At 39.0% G+C, this 18,263-nt stretch overlaps 1 non-coding gene across 1 annotated transcript; it reads right to left on the bottom strand.

Annotated features, from left to right (window-relative positions):
- Nucleotides 1–2,797: 2,797 nt before the first annotated feature.
- On the bottom strand, nucleotides 2,798–2,903 carry LOC118482505. The gene has a single exon (XR_004868539.1). It is a non-coding gene; the product is annotated as a small nucleolar RNA R71 (small nucleolar RNA).
- Nucleotides 2,904–18,263: the final 15,360 nt, after the last annotated feature.

Below are 18,263 nucleotides of genomic sequence, written 5' to 3'. Positions count from 1 at the left end.
GTTGGCACGTCCCCGTGCCCATCTCTCTCTCTCTTCCTCATTAACTGCTTGTTAGATGTTGTACTAACACGGCCCCGTGTGTCAACGGCACAGCCCGTGGCCAAAGTACTTGTTGTACTATTGTAGATTCTGAAAATCTTTTAGTTGACTGACGGACAACCCTTAAGTGCCTTAAAAAGATTAAAATCCCATGCTTTACACGTTTAATTGTTTGAACTTGGTAACTACTAGTTGTTTGGACGTGCAGGTGCAAATGGAGCTTAAAAGGGAAGTAATTTGGAGCATCAATGAAAAAATAAAATTTTGGAATTGAAGAATTAAGAGGATAACATGATAGAGGATGAAATTACGAGAACGTAGGCGAAAACGGTGAAGAAAACCGAGTTGAAACGAAAAAGCTATGCTGAAAACAAGTTTTCATGTTGAAGCCTACCGTAGGCTACGGCAAGGGCCGTAGCTTACGGCGCCGACTGGCACTTTTTGTCACCGTATGACAGTATAAAGCCACCGTAAGCCATTCCAAGCCACCGTAAGCTACGGTGGCCACCGTAGCTTACGGCGCTGACCTACGTAAATGTGTAACTTCCACCTTTTAATGCGGATTTATGATGCCCTTTCAAGTCCAATCATTCCCATTCGGTTACAAGCAGTCTAGGGGCGATTTTTGGGTGTTCTTGATAGCTTGAAACAATTTCTAAACATCTTGTTAGTGTTTTTAATTCCTATGAACATTGATATGTATGTGATGATGATTTTCCAAGTCATGAGTGGCTAAACTTATGGTGATCATCCTAGGTTGAAGGTTTGTCTAAGACATTTGTGTTTTGATTCATATTTCTAGAATAATAGAATTGCTATGATGGTTTGTTTATTATGGTGTGTTGTTTGCTTGTTCGTAAATTGTTAATTTGTATGTTATTCTTAGTCTAAACCATAAGTTCTTGGTGTCATTGGCAATCGAGATATCATGGGCGGGATTAGGATTGGGTATTGATTAATTGGTTATCGGGTAACAACCTCGCGTTCTAGGAATCCGAGTACTTAGTTCCCTTTCATCACGACAAGTAGTAACACATGAACCATGTCTATGTGGTTCTTTCTAGTTGAATATTAGCATGAATGTCAAAGCAAACCGGAAACTTAGGATGGTCATTTGTCTCTAAATTGTTTACAAAACCAAATTCTCATTTTGCAATTAGATTAGTAATCTTAGTTTTTAAAAAACAAACAATCCAAATCAGTGAATTTACTATTCTTGCAATTTAGTTTAACTTAGTTAATTTAGATACACTTTTAAATAACACATATTCCACAAACTCCCTGTGTTCGATACCCACTTACCGCTAGCTATTTAGTAGTATTTGGATTAAATTTGATTGTGACCACGACATCACGTCAAATTTTGGCGCCGTTGCCGGGGAGTAGTGCGCAACGTGTGTTATTTTTTATCTTCTTAGGTTTGTTATTTTTTCTGGTTTACGCTGGGTGTGTTAGTGTTCAGGTATTTACAGGTGCATGCGTACCAGAAGCTCTCACAAGCTATCACCATTGGCATTTGATCCAGAGATTGAACGAACTTTGAGAGGAAACATAATTTTGTTAAGGGAAAACAGAATCAGCGGTTCACCAACAACACCTACTACACCAATTACACCACTTAGATACATGGATCCACCGCCACCACCACCACCCACTACGAGTGACCTTACACCACCCTTCATATCATCCTCAACACAACCTTCACCAAATGCCACCATGCCTAACACCACTACCGACCCTACTCCACCGCATGATGTTACACCAACCAACACTACACTACCTTTTACTACCCAAGTTGAACCTACACTTACCTTTAGCCTGTCTACTACAATTCCACCATTTTCCCATTTCTTTCCAGCTTCAGGTCAATCGTCTTCAACCTATTCAATACCACCAAATTCAACCATTGTTCATGCTACCTCTACATATCGACCACCGAACCAACCGGGTTATCAATATTCATCTTTTCCATTTGGGCAATCTTCGGGTATAGGAGGAGATGGATACGATGAGGGGTATGAAGAAGAGTATAGGGGATATGATGAAGATGGATTTTACTACGAGGGTGATGGAGGTAATTTGGGATCTCAAGGAGGAGTGGGTCAACAAAGTCAACCATTGCAACGAATTCAAGACATAGGTAGGTTACCGGTTGGGGTACAACATGTTCGGTCACAAGGGTCACAATTGCAACATCCTATGCCCTTGCAACAAGTTCGTCCATAAAATGCACAACATCAATTACAAAGGCCAATTCAACAACCACCAATCCAACATCAATTTCAACCACCTCCACAACAATTTGGGCCTCCACGCATGCAAGTTAAAAGACCAATGGGTCCTATACGTCCAAGAGTTCGTTTGGGTGTGCCAAGAAGACATCTTCGAGAACATGCTAGAGGTATTGAAGCACATTTTAGACCGGTGATTACTCATAATCCTTCACCGGTAGTTATTCCTCACAATGACCAAGGGAGGACGTTCAAAGTTCGAACCAATTCGTTACAAAGTTTGCCAAAGTATAAAGGTCTAGCAACGGAAGAGCCTTATTTTCATTTGGAGGCTTATGATTCGATTTGCAACACTCTTGGGAGTCAAGGATTTTCGGCTGATGATGTCAAATTGGTATTATTTCAATTCTCTTTGGAAGATAAGGCGAAAAAATGGTTTTACACCCTACCTTCGGCATCTAACTATACATGGGCGGAAATGCAACAAATCTTTTTGGATGAATTTTATACCGCCCAAAAGACAAATGATGCTAGAAAATGGTTGAGAAGTTTCCAACAACTACAAGGTGAGATGTTCCATGAGGCATTTGAATGGTTTAACATGAAGATAAAGAATTGCCCTCATCATGGGATAGAGCTATGGGAGTTGATGAATGCTTTTCATGAGGGGTTATGTGCCGAAGATGCTCGTGACTTACTGTCTATCACGAGTGGCACTTTTAGCACGAATTATGAGCATGATGATTGGGAATTCTTGGAACAAATGGCGGTCACATCAAAAAGAAAAGCTCAAGCATCAAGGAGAGCACGACCGGCCATTACCCGAACTCAAGTGCACGCGGTAGACGATGGTAATGTTCAAACTTCTAATCAAATTTATAATGTTTATGTGCTTTGTAATGAGATAGGGCATGCGGCTGAAAATTACCAAGGAGTGGAAGGGCAATATGAGGAGGTGAATGCATTGCAAGGGCAAGGCGGGGGTGGTAGAAATTAAGACATGAATTCCAATACTTACCACCCCGGTTTACGAAATCACCCGAACTTTAGATACGGGAATTCGTCAAATCAAGCGAACCCGAACTTCCAAGGAAACCAAGGATTTCAAAGGCAATATCAAACAGGTCAAAGCTTTTCGGGTGGAAACGAAGTAATGGAGATGTTGAAGGCAATGCAAATTGAGATGCAACGAAGGAATCAGCTTGATGATGCTCGCATTCAAAAAGACGAAATCCGTGATAAAGCAATTCAGTCGCTGACTACCCAAATGAGTCAACTTGCGAGTGATGTGGCAATATTGAAGAAAGCAAAAGGCCAACTACAAAGTGACACGATGACAAATCCCAAAAACATTAAAAGTGTTAATATCAATGTGGTAAGTACCGTTCCTAATAGTGAATTCAATGAAACATTTTTAACATCTTCTTGTCAAGTGAGTGCAGGTATAGGAAGGGATGACGAGGTTGAAACGGACAAAGAGCATGGAGCACTACTCGTGCCTATTCAAGTGGGAAAATTAAAAATTCCTTAAGCATTGTTGGACTACGGGGCGAGTATGAGTGTGCTACCAGGCGATCTATACGATATGTACGACTTTGGTCCGCTTCAAGATATAGACACCATGGTGAGTTTGGCGGATGAAAGTTGGAGGCGTCCATGATGTGTGTAAAATGCAACATATAAATTACATGAAATGAGGCATAAAACTAACCCTTTTTAAGTACTAATGTTGGAAAAAGAGTGTTTTTGTCTTCCTTTTGTATTTTCAGGATTAAATGAGCTCAAATTAACAAAAGAAGCAAAAAGACAGCTAAATCTAACATAAATACAAGAAAAGGAACATAAGTGGATTGCCCGACCCCTCGACAGCATCCTCCCACGCAAAATAGAGAAGGCAGAAGATTGAACACGCCCCGTGCTCAGCCAGCACGGGGCCGTGCCCAAGAAGCAGCAGAAAAGACAAACCAGTAGAAGCTTCTATTGCCCACCACGGGGCCGTGCCCAGTGAACACGGGGGCGTGGCGAAAGTACTGCAGGCGCATTAATTGTAATTGCGAATTACAATTAATGAAGAGAGAGATTGTCAGACAGGCACGGGGCCGTGCCCAGCCTTCTGTTCAGCCTATAAATAGGAGTGCTTGGTTTCATTGCAACTCATCCCTTGGCACACCACCTCTCCCACACTTCATCCACCACCCACCACCACCATAACACCATCATCCACCACCATCATCCATTGTCCATCATAGAGTGTGTGAGTCGTCTCGGGATCCAAGATTGATCGTAAGAGTTCTTGACAATCAAGGCCATGTTTGCCTAAGTCTCTTACATCACTTGGTGAAGACAAGTGTTTAGTATAATACTTTTTATTTTTAATCTTTTGCACTTTTTATTTGGTTTTGTATTAATGACTTTAATAACTAGTTGCTTATGTTGAAGGTGATCTTTCCTTATCGTTTGTCCGTGGTGTCTTGGCATTATTTTACTGTCTATATAAAATAAAAGAGTTTCACCATTCATATCTCCAAGGTCTATATGGAGGTATGTTGGCTACCTGGTCGGGGGTTAAGGGAACAGTTTGGTAAGGGTCTTGCCCTTGTTCAGCGTTTAGAGGTCCTGCAAGGGACCTGGGTCAAATTTAGTAGGATCTCCTTCAATGCCCATAGGTATTGGATGGCGGGGATCCAAACTCTTTGACCCCCTCATAAGTTAACTACTATTAATACTATAACCCGGCTATTTAGGACTGTATCCCTGCTGACTCAGACTACTTAGTCGAGGGTAACGTCACCTCCAAAAGAGGGGCCTACCACAATTTGCATTAATAACTTAATTCATTATCTTTCAATAATCCGACCCTTTAGGATTGTATCCTTGCTGACTCAAACTACTGGGTTGAGGGTAACGTCGCTTTCAAAAGAGGGGCCTACTACAATAACTAAGATAATCTCTTAAACAAGTGCAAAAGTGCGAAAATAATCAAAGGTTATACTAATACACGAGTCGGATCCAAGTGATTCATCTTGTCTATCTGTTTTTATTTTTATTTTTATTTTTCAGCATTTAGTTAGTTTTTATTTTCTTAGTTTAAAAATCTTTTCTAACATTTTTTATTTGATTAGACGTTGAGGATAAACCGGTACTAAAAGCTCTTGTGTCCTTGGACGACCTCGGTATCTTACCAACACTATACTACGTCCACGATGGGTGCACTTGCCCATATGTGTGTTTAGTGTTAGTAAATATCGTGTTTTATAAATTTAAAACTTGGCTAAAAGTGTAAAAAGGGCTTAAAATATACATCTAAAATATATACACACTAGCACGCATCAAGTTTTTGGCGCCGTTGCCGGGGACACAAGGATTTTAAGAAAGTTAGGAATCAACGGCCTAATCATATTTTTATTTTTATTTTTAATTTTTTAGGATTTTCTTAGTTTTTCAGCTTCTGCAGAGCTCAGCACGGGCCGTGCCTGCTGAACACGCCCCCGTGCCCAGTCATTGGAACTGGCAATCCTGTTTTAAGTCAGACAGTAAGCTGAACACGGGGCCGTGCCCACTCAACACGCCCCCATGCCCAAGATTCACTTACTGAAAACAGAACCGTTAGATCCCGGCGGTTGGTAATTTCTGACACAAACATGAGTGATGGTAATTCTTTTTACTTTCGGCACTCTTATGGTACGTGGTGTCAATTATGTGGGGGCGAACATAAAGAATTAGAATGTTACTTTCTAAATTATAGGCCCCACTACATAGACCCACCGACTCCTTACAACCTTAAGAGGGGCGAAAGTAAAAATAATCACTATCTCTCCCTTGAATGCGCCCAGCCAGATATTCTAGGAGAAATGCTCCTTGACGAGTTATTTCAACTAGAAGATCTAATTTAAATTGGTCAAAAGAGCTTAGGAAGGATTTTATTGATCCACCCCAAGACGATGACCATGAAGAAATGTTGGGATCGCATTCCAACAACCTCGTTGCTCCCAAAAATACCTTCATACCTAGCGAAGACTTGGACGATAGTCGTCCCTGTGCCGATTATGCCGTGAAGGACTCTCCATCGACTTCGTTCGGTGCATACATAGACCTGAGCGATTCGGCATACACCTTCTTTAACGAGAGCCCGGGAAAGGGTTGGACTTGTCCACCTAGAATGAAAATAGGAATTACCCTCACCGACAACCTCTTGCGTTCTCGCCTTAGTCTAGGACAATTAAGGTATCTTAGGCACTTTGGGGTTGTTCCCACCAGTAAGGAACCACCCGATATCAATAAGATCCTTAGAAGTAAAGAAACTCCATAAGACAGCTTCCAGATACGGGGCCGTGTCCAGGTCAACACGCCCCCGTTCTCACCTAAAAGATTCTCTGCTGATTTTGTCAGAATACGGACAAAATGTGTCAGGATTTCATCTGCACACGGGGCCGTGTCCAACCAACACGGGGCCGTGTCCAGTGCGCTGTCGTTTTCTTTAAATGCAGCCTGATTCCTGCTCATTTTTTGACCACTTCCAAAGACAGAGATCCCTGGGATCTTCACTTATACCATCCTAGGTAAGTTCTAAAAGAAGGTTCCCAAGAACCCTCTTGTCCCTTCCACTTTTGTTCATTACCTCTTCTTTCAAATTTTTCAAACATTTCCTCCATGAAAGCTTGGAAACTCCATGATTCCAACCTTTTATGTGAAGTTTGTAAGATTATTTGCTAAGGATTCTTATTTAAAGTTAGTTGTATAACTTTGTTTTAAATTATCTGTGCTTAAAACCCAGCTGAAAATCATAAAAATAATTTAAAACTCCAAAACTCCTTAGCCTAAAATCATGCAGACAAGTGGACACGGGGCCGTGCTCAGCAAGCACGGGGCCGTGTCCAAGGTTCTGTTTCGTAAAAATTTAGTTTTCTTCGATTTATTTCCCAGAAATGGCAAGCAGAACAAGTGGAACATCTTCAAGGAGTAATCGACAAGGGAGGAGATCATCAACGGCAGAAGACTCTCTTGTAAACTATGTTTACGCCCTAAGGGAGGCTATTGATGAAATGACGGGAGTGGAAGAAGCATTGGTCGACCGTATCAACCATCTAACGGTGGGACTGGAGGGATGTCTTCGAGAGGTAAACCTCTTCACCAGAGGTTAAACTTTCTCGCCTCCCCGCCTTTGGTACCTATAATAACCCAAAGGGCGTGGAACATGGTGCCCGAAGTCATCATACCGGCCGAATGGTACGCCATGCACCCTGAGCCTCCGCAAAGGGTAGTGCAAGGAGTCCCGGTGAGTGTTCCCCCTCCTCCACAAGTTGCTGAGGAAAATGAAGCTGCTTTCTTCCTTCCGAGGGAGATAGAAGAATGGCTTTAGCAACATCTAGGGGAGAAAACCGTCGGCCGAAAGTCCTACTACATCGGGAAACTATTCTCGAAATTTTCTTGAAAAGTAGAACTCCTTATGATAACCTCGTGTACCTCCTGACCTAATTAGTTAAGTTTTTTTTTTATTTTATTTTAGGAATATTATGTATCTCTCTATGGTTTAATGGAATGATGGTTTTAAGGTTTGAATGGTTCATAATAAATAAAACACACTCATGGTGGTAAAGGATGATAAGGGAAATGAGAAACATGGCCCCATGCACAAGAACAAGGCCACACGTCAACAATTTCTCCATTACAGAAGGTTCAGCACGGGCCGTGCCCAGCCAACACGACCCTGCAGAAAAATGCCCAGTTCAGGTAACTGGACACGGGTCGTGTTCACCAGACACGCCCCCGTGTCCAGGCTTCTATTTCTTTTCTTTAATTATCGTTACTGGCACCTGAACACGGGGCCGTGCCCGGTCCCCACGGGGCCGTGTCCAGACTGCCAGTAACATAATTTTTTGCTTTTAACACCATGTTACACATCTAATCAACCTAAAAATTTATTTTTGGGACACATTGAGGACAATGTGTAATTTAAGTGTGGGGGGGATGCTAAAACCTTGAAATTTTGCAAGTCCTAATAACAAGCCTTACACAAAACTCTATTGGAACCGCTAATCACCCCAAGTTTTTTCAAAAATTTTCATTTTTTTTACTTGTCTAAAGTTTAAGTTGGGAATTCTAAGACTAATAAGGTTATATTTTTACAAATTTACAACCGATAGCGTCGTGATAAAAAGAACTAACATAAGAAAATTATGAAACGACATGACAAGCTTAGTTAAAATTCGATTATATATACTTGATCACATAGAAAAAACCCATTCCCACAAAAAGTGAGTTTTGAGCCTTTATTGAGCATATAAATATACATCTTTACGCTAAATGCTCATTTTTCATTTCTTGTGTGAATAGCCGCTTGGTTCTTACGACTCTAGAACTTGCCACGACGATTCATTCCCGGTCCTTACCAACTTAAACCCAAGTAAGTAAATGATGGAGGCATTAGGACTAACCCTTTTTCTTTCAAAACCATTATTTTTATTTTTCTTTTCACCTACCCAAAAACTCCCCCTAGTTAACCCCTTTGAGCCTAAACCTTTCATTTCTTTACCCTAAAAACCTTTTTACCCACCAAAAATCCCTTTTTATTTTATTTTTACCCTTTTATTTTAGTAACAAGCTCGGTTTTCGTGTGACTGAAAAAAAATAAAAATAAATGAAGTTAGAAATAAACAAACAAAGCTCCTAAAAAGCTTGTTTGAAGAAATACTTCATTGAGAATAAAAAGTCACTAAAACAAAATGTTTTACGAAAACCGACGCTTTTTACGATTTTCGCCCTTTTCTACTAACCACTAACCCAACTACCCACCTTTAGCCCAAGCCTTTACCCAAAAAGTCCTCTTGATATTTACAAAGGTAAAAAGTTAAAAAGGAGGAGGATTGATTGCTTGGCAAGCCTATGGTAGGAATAAGTTCCATGCCGCTCTCGAGTGATTCACTAAAAAATACACCTTCGGCCGAGTGTGAGTGATTTCTCCCGTGAGGTATGTGAACTTGTATATAAATGGAATTTTAAAAAGGCATGCTATGCCCAAATAAGTAATTTCTCTTATGAAACGTTCTAAATAAATCATAACGAATATGATTGTAAATAAATAAAAATAAAACCCAATAAAGATCTTGGATTCCCGACACTCTATGACAAGCCAAAACCTTCTCTTCTACCCATTCCATTTGGGAGTGTAAACCACATATTAAAGAGTTTTGCTTGAGGACAAGCAAAGATTCAAGTGTGGGGGTATTTGATGTGTGTAAAATGCAACATATAAATTACATCAAATGAGGCATAAAACTAACCCTTTTTAAGTACTAATGTTGGAAAAAGAGTGTTTTTGTCTTCCTTTTGTATTTTCAGGATTAAATGAGCTCAAATTAACAAAAGAAGCAAAAAGACAGCTAAATCTAACATAAATACAAGAAAAGGAACATAAGTGGATTGCCCGACCCCTCGACAGCATCCTCCCAAGCAAAATAGAGAAGGCAGAAGATTGAACACGCCCCGTGCTCAGCCAGCACGGGGTCGTGCCCAAGAAGCAGCAGAAAAGACACACCAGTAGAAGCTTCTATTGCCCACCACGGGGCCGTGCCCAGTGAACACGGGGGCGTGGCGAAAGTACTGCAGGCGCATTAATTGTAATTGCGAATTACAATTAATGAAGAGAGAGAGTGTCAGACAGGCACGGGGCCGTGCCCAGCGGACACGGGGCCGTGCCCAGCCTTCTGTTCAGCCTATAAATAGGAGTGCTTGGTTTCATTGCAACTCATCCCTTGGCACACCACCTCTCTCACACTTCATCCACCACCCACCACCACCATAACACCATCATCCACCACCATCATCCATTGTCCATCATAGAGTGTGTGAGTCGTCTCGGGATCCAAGATTGATCGTAAGAGTTCTTGACAATCAAGGCCATGTTTGCCTAAGTCTCTTACATCACTTGGTGAAGACAAGTGTTTAGTATAATACTTTTTATTTTTAATCTTTTGCACTTTTTATTTGGTTTTGTATTAATGACTTTAATAACTAGTTGCTTATGTTGAAGGTGATCTTTCCTTATCGTTTGTCCGTGGTGTCTTGGCATTATTTTACTGTCTATATAAAATAAAAGATTTTCACCATTCATATCTCCACGGTCTATATGGAGGTATGTTGGCTACCTGGTCGGGCGTTAAGGGAACGGTTTGGTAAGGGTCTTGCCCTTGTTCAGCATTTAGAGGTCCTGCAAGGGACCTGGGTCAAATTTAGTAGGATCTCCTTCAATGCCCATAGGTATTGGATGGCGGGGATCCAAACTCTTTGACCCCCTCATAAGTTAACTACTATTAATACTATAACCCGGCTATTTAGGACTGTATCCCTGCTGACTCAGACTACTTAGTCGAGGGTAATGTCACCTCCAAAAGAGGGGCCTACCACAATTTGCATTAATAACTTAATTCATTATCTTTCAATAATCCGACCCTTTAGGATTGTATCCTTGCTGACTCAAACTACTGGGTTGAGGGTAACGTCGCTTTCAAAAGAGGGGCCTACTACAATAACTAAGATAATCTCTTAAACAAGTGCAAAAGTGCGAAAATAATCAAAGGTTATACTAATACACGAGTCGGATCCAAGTGATTCATCTTGTCTATTTGTTTTTGTTTTTATTTTTATTTTTATTTTTCAGCATTTAATTAGTTTTTATTTTCTTAGTTTAAAAATATTTTCTAACATTTTTTATTTAATTAGACGTTGAGGATAAACCGGTACTAAAAGCTCTTGTGTCCTTGGACGACCTCGGTATGTTACCAACACTATACTACGTCCACGATGGGTGCACTTGCCTATATGTGTGTTTAGTGTTAGTAAATATCGTGTTTTATAAATTTAAAACTTGGCTAAAAGTGTAAAAAGGGCTTAAAATATACATCTAAAATATATACACACTAGCACGCATCAGTCCACGGGGAATGGTTAAGAATGTTATGATTCGGTTGGGAGAATTCGACTATCCGGTGGATTTTCTGGTTTTAGATAATGTTTCTACCAAAACGGCATCACAACAAAGGGTAATTTTAGGTCGACCGTTTCTTTATACGGCAAGTGCTCAAATCAACTGTAGAGACGGGACCATTACTATGACCGAAAAGAACCGTAAGTTGTACTTTGATGTTCATACTAGGGAGATTAGTTATGAACCTATTGAAGAGAAGGGTAGAGAGTCTAGTAACCATATGAAAAGTGTGCATCAGAGAATAAAAATGAACAAACCACCGGGTTGTGAAAAGAAGTATGAAGGTTCGAGCAGGTATGTAGTTGACTATCCACCGAATGGACATTTGATGGATGCATTTCAACCAATGACAAGCTACAGTGGGGGAGGTGATAGGAACCGATTCTTTGAGCCACCATAAATAGGGGTGGCATGGTCTGGCTGAAGACTCGAAACTTAGTGCTGCTCGGGAGGCAACCCGAGGTTTTATATTGATCTTGCTGTGTTTATTTTTCTATGTTTCAGGGCCATGGCGACATTCAAGTGTGGGGAATATGTGCGGATATTTGTGTGAAGGTGGTGATAGGAAGTCGGATTGTCTACAACATCTGTTGTGTCAAACTTCACCAGGTCATTGTACTTTTTCCTTAGTCTTGTTATGTTCTTTAGCTTTGAAATTTTGGTAGTTAGTTTGTTTATATTTTGTTTAAAAAAAAGTTTGAATGGGTTTTAGCGATCAATTCCTTTCAAAACTATACATTGGGGTCAATGTATCCCAAGTGTGGGGATGGGGGGGGGGATTTTTGAGAATTTTAAAAAAAAAATTGTGAAACCAAACGAAAAATTGTCGAAATTTGAACACTTGATATTGTTCCACTTGACACACCGACACCCCTTTTTAGTCATTTCTTGGTGAGTGTTTGAGCCACACATGATTATTAAAGATGCTTTCCTTGTTTTGAGTGGCGGTGTGTGTATTGTGTTAATAGAACTTGTGCATGAATGCTTGTTAAATCCTAGAGTTAGCATGCTTGTGAAAATGATAGGGATTTTTAGGTAGCCTCGTCTGAATGTGTGAGAGTGTGGGAATTGGGGGTTGGACCTCATACGTTACATATATGAGCTTGGTATTGTGAGGGGTGGGGGTTTGGTCTTTTGAAAGCCATGTTTGAGCCTTATACTATTCGGTTGTGACCCAAACCTACTTCTTACAAAAAACTTTACCTATTGAGACGACCCAGTTTAGGAATTTCGTTTGTGATTGTTGATGTTCTTGTATATATTGTTGAGTTTTATGTGTTATGAAAAAAAAAATAAAAAAAAGAAAGAGAAAAATATGATAAAAATACAAAAAAAAGAAGTATTTAGTTGCAATAGTAGTTGAGAATGTTGAAGAAGTTGTGTATATAGTTGATGTTTGTTGTGTTTAGTAGTAGAAATAAAAACCAAGTCAAATCAATTAGCTCTTGCATATATATCCCACCATTTTCCTACCTTTACACATAGCCCCATTATAACCCATAAGTCCTTTTGATTCATTATCATGCTAGGTATTTGATAGGAGGAAACTTGATTTGTATACAAGCTTATTGTCACACAATCACACACTTGCATTGAGCGTGTTAGCCTAATGTTGCTAATATTACTTGTCACCGAGAGTTGTTGTAAGGGGTGTGTCTTGTGGTATGATAAAAAATTAGTAAAAGGACGGTACATTTTAGCTTGGTTTGCATGTTAATCGCTTGTGGTTTTGAAATGGTTAGTGAATGAGTTGCTTGGGACAAGCAACGGGTAAGTGTGGGGATGTGACGGGTGGTCCGTAGGACAACCCTTAAGTGCCTTAAAAAGATTAAAATCCCATGCTTTACACGTTTAATTGTTTGAACTTGGTAACTACTAGTTGTTTGGACGTGCAGGTGCAAATGGAGCTTAAAAGGGAAGTAATTTGGAGCATCAATGAAAAAATAAAATTTTGGAATTGAAGAATTAAGAGGATAGCATGATAGAGGACGAAATTACGAGAACGTAGTCGAAAACGGTGAAGAAAACGGAGTTGAAACGAAAAAGTTATGCTGAAAACAAGTTTTCATGTTGAAGCCTGCCGTAGGCTACGGCAAGGGCCGTAGTTTACGGCGCCGACTGGCACTTTTTGTCACCGTATGATAGTTTAAAGCCACCGTAAGCCATTCCAAGCCACCATAAGCTACGGTGGCCACCGTAGCTTACGGCGCTGACCTACGTAAATGTGCAACTTCCACCTTTTAATGCGGGTTTATGATGCCCTTTCAAGCCCAATCATTCCCATTCGGTTACAAGCAGTCTAGGGGTGATTTTTGGGTGTTCTTGAGAGCTTGAAACAATTTCTAAACATCTTGTTAGTGTTTTTAATTCCTATGAACATTTATATGCATGTGATGATGATTGTCCAAGTCATGAGTGGCTAAACTTATGGTGATCATCCTAGGTTGAAGGTTTGTCTAAGACATTTGTGTTTATTTCCTTATTTCTAGAATAACAATCTTCTCTTTATTGAATTGCTTGTTATGGTATGTGATTGTTTGTTAGTAAATTGTTAATCCTTATGTTGAACTAATTAGAAACCATACGTTCTTGGTGCCGTTGGCAATCGAGATATCATGGGTATAGTTAGGCTTGGGTAAGGGTTGATTGATCATCGGGTAAAACCCTCACGTTCTAGGAATCTAAGTACTTAGTTCCCTTTCATCACTGCAATTGATCACATATGAACTATGTCTATGTAGTTCTTTCTAGTGGAATGTTAGCATAAGTGTCAAAGCAAACCGGAAACTAAAGATGGTTACTTGTCTTTAAATTGTTTACAACCAAAACTTTTCTCTTGCAATTTAATTAGTTAAATTTAGTTCTAAAACCAATTCCCTCAAATCAACTCTTGAATTTTACTTTACTTGCAATTAATCTAATTTTAGTCAAGTTAGATACATTTCCAAATAACACATTTTCCACAAACTCCATGTGTTCGATACCCACTTACCACTATCTATTTAGTAGTATTTGGATTAAATTTGATTGTGACCACGGCATCACGTCATTGACCACGCCCCGTGTTGGTTTAGCACGGCCCCGTGTTGGCTGCCATTTTTGTCTTTTGCAGTTGTCTTTTTCTCCTGCCTAGTATCCACCTTTGGACACGGCCCGTGTCTGGTGGACACGGCCCCGTGTCAGCCTTCTGTTCTTGTTATTTTGAGGTTTGGATGTAAATTGGGGCTTGGCGAGCTTCGGCAATTCCCTCTTCTTTACATTTATGTTAGATTTTGCTATCTTTTTTCTCTTTTTGCACATTTAAGTTCTTTTCTCCCTGAAAATCTAAAAGGAACTAAAACACAGACTTTTTCCAACATTAGTAATAAAAAGGGTTGCTTTTGCGCCGTATTTGACATAATTATATGTTGTATTTTAATCACATCATTATATGTCGCATACAGCTATACACGACGTATATAAAGCTAGGGTTTAATGTGTAAATAGGCATTTTAGGGTGCAAATATGTACACCTTATTATAAACTTAGAAAAATTAATTTCTTTACAAGGTGGGATATCATGGTAGGAAGGTGCCTCGCCTTTATCCAATAGTTAGAGAGTTCAAATCCTGAAAAGTGCATGTATAAATGGTTATTGATCGAGTGTACAAGTTAGGATTATCATGATCATTCTTTCTTTCAAAAATTAATTTCTTTACACAACGATATATAGCAGTTTTTTTTAAAGGTGTGAATTATTCGCGAATGTCGGGATATCTAGCATACGTTGTCTTAACCGGGTCCGCGCTAGAGAGCTCCCTCGCACAATAGATCCCCAATTTAAACCCCTCAATGAGAAACCTCTATCACCAAGACTCGAACTTGAGACCTTGAGGGGAAAACTCACCCGAGCCCACCATAAATGGAACTTAAATACCCGTGGTCACCACCACTAGAGCACTAGTGATGGTTAACGATATATAGCAGTTAATGAAATAAAACTGATTACTTATATTAAATTCAAAACTTTAACCTTTCGTTGATTGTCAATGTATCCTGAAGAAAAAATAAATAAATTATTTTGTGCGGATGAAACTGTTTTAAAATTTAAGGTGCATCATGAGTATGTGTGTATATATATTTTTTTTTGTTAAAAGAAACATGTAGAAATTTTGGGAGGGCCAGGTTTGAATGGAGTATACTTTCATGGTGGCACCTCTAGCTTTAAATGAAAGACGATCGATGGATAGGATATGATACGATCCTGTTGTGACCTGTTGATGTATAGTTAATTAAGGAATGAAGTCATTGATGTAAAAGATTGTCGTTATCAATAGTGAAAAATAGCTTTGTGACCACCATCAAATTACAAATGACATGAAAGAAAGATTCCTAACATGTCAATTAATGTAGGCAGTACTAGTACACTTCAATCTGCCAATAATTACACTACAAAATATACCTGTTCAGTTTGTCTATCAACATACGTGTATCAATGCATGGCCTTTTTTTTCATTTATCTTTTACATGAATTACAAACTACTATATTACAAGAACAGTAAAACAGTCGACATATCAAACAACTCGGAACCTATACAACAGAAAGATGCTAACAATATTAGTGGTAGCTATAGTTCCAGAATGAGAAGAGAGAAAGTTTGCATATATTGGAAACATTTTTCTAGCATAGTCTTACACTAGCAAACGAAACAATCATGACACAACTAACTATAATACTAGAAAATAATGACAAACTACTAGCACTACCTACACTACAATTCTAAGGGCTAATAAGTAATCTAGCAACTTCTTCCACTTTCTACGTGTGCATGGATACGTGCATCAACGATTCCATGAAATCCGCTTTTTAATCTAGCTTTGAGTGGCCAGAATAACCCATTAATCAACAATGGTGACTCGCCAATTAGCATTCCAAGATTGTTAAATTATGTTTTCAGACACCAATGTCCATTCCTCAGTGGGCATCATGAGAATATTCTTTTTAATATTATTAACTTTATTTTTTTATAATGGTTATTATTATTTTTACTAGAGTAAATTACGATTTTGGCTTCTGTGGTTATATCATTTTTACCTTTTTAGCTCAAAAAGAAATCTTTTAACATCTGAGCCCCCAATGTCTTTTTCTTTTAACTCTTTTGGCCCCTAACACTAACCCCATCCATTTACTTTTAGGGGCCAAAAAGGTTAGAAAAAAAGACGTTGGGGGTTCAGATGTTAAAATATTCCTTTTTAGGCTAAAAGGGTAAAAATGATATAACTACAGGGGCCAAAATCGTAATTTAATCTTTTTACTATTAACTTTAATTCTTATTGTAATTCAGATGTGTATGTATAGAAGTATATGTCTATGTATGTATATATGTATGTGTCTCTTTGTGTAAAATTTGTCTTTGTAGTGTGTGTATGCATATATGTATGTACTTATATGTATGTGTGTATGTACTTGTATATGTATGAGTGTGTATGGGTATGTGTGTATTTATATGTATACATACACATATACATATACACATACACAAACAAATGAAGACGGTATACATCTTATTTATACTTGTGTGATACTTTTGGTTTCCTGACGTCAAAGGTTGTGGACATATTTAGTTGAGTTCAAAGGGTCATGTATATATATGCATGGTAATGGTAATATTATGACCCTAAAATACATTGGTAAACTGAAACGAAATAAGGTATGTAAGGTTGTAAATCCGTCCAATTTTGTTTAATAAACATGAAAGTTATACTAAATCAATAGATAGAAAAATTTGTAAAGCCAAGCAAGCCGTTTGATCTAACCAAAAGAAAGTTGTTTTACTTCCATGACATCATATGCGAAGTGAAGAGGGTTGCGCATTATTATGATCGAATAGACCAACCTACCTTGTTGGCTTCACTTCATTCCCATAAAGATTAGGTGGATAAACATGGAAAAAGCAAAACATGGGGACCCACTTCATTCCTCGAGATGGATGTTAAAAGCAAGGAAGCACTCCCATCAACATATTAATTTATTTACGTTTTACATTTAGGGAAATAAAGTCATGTGTGAGGAGAGATCTTGGGTCAACAAATACATCGCTTGATTAAACTTTCCATATCCGGAAGGTTATCATTCCTTGCTTTGATATACGTTAACAACTATTATCATCACTCTACCATCCATAAAGTGCCAACCTCAAAAATAACCCCGTAATCATACTGACAACCACTTTCCTTACGGGCTATGCATCTGCTTTCTTTCGCTTGTACACAAATCTTCGGATTGGATGACGAATATAACATTAAAATTTTGGAAAAAAAAAAAACAAAATACTTTTTGGTTATTTGTTTTTAATATAATGTGAGTTTTTGTGTATAACAGAAGCTTATGCATATTTTGATAGATTATAAATGAAAACAAGCCCGCTTTCCCAACATCATATAAAGGTTTCGAAGGCCCCAATTATTAATCATGGAAAGTTCCTACGTAAAAAATGAAGATTTGCTTAAAGCTTGTTGTTAATAGTTATATGTTTAATGTTTGTATCTACTCAAGTTGTGAGATTAGTCGTGTGAGTTCCATGGTTAATTAAAGGTGTAAAGTGCAAGAATTTTATCGTATCTATAGGTCTCGCTCCCCTTATGAGTCCATTACAAGACAAGACCAGTGACTATGAGGGGACCCGGGGTGGGAGAAAAACTCCTCGTGATAAACAACTTTCACGCATGATACATGCAAACAAACCACCGCCACTGCTTAAATTCCACGCGTGAATTTCAATTTTCGTTATTTATTTGACGCGTGATGGAAGGAAGGATGTGAGGGGGTGTGAGGGTTTATTGGTGGGTGTTGTGAGTGATGGGTACAAGGGCGTAGCTTTGTGGGGGCGGGAGGGGGCGGCCGACCCCCCAAACTTTTCACTCAATAGTGGAGAGTATGTAATTTTCGTATAGAAATTTTTGGGTATATACTTTTTTGACCCCCCCCCCCCCCCCCCCCGGTTTTATAGAAACTTTTGGTATATACGTCT

The sequence above is a fragment of the Helianthus annuus genome, chromosome 9, assembly GCF_002127325.2.
Source record: "Helianthus annuus cultivar XRQ/B chromosome 9, HanXRQr2.0-SUNRISE, whole genome shotgun sequence".
Classification (NCBI taxonomy): Eukaryota; Viridiplantae; Streptophyta; class Magnoliopsida; order Asterales; family Asteraceae; genus Helianthus; species Helianthus annuus.
The sequence above is the reverse complement of the archived record's forward strand: the minus strand, read 5'-3'. Positions and strand labels throughout refer to the sequence as shown.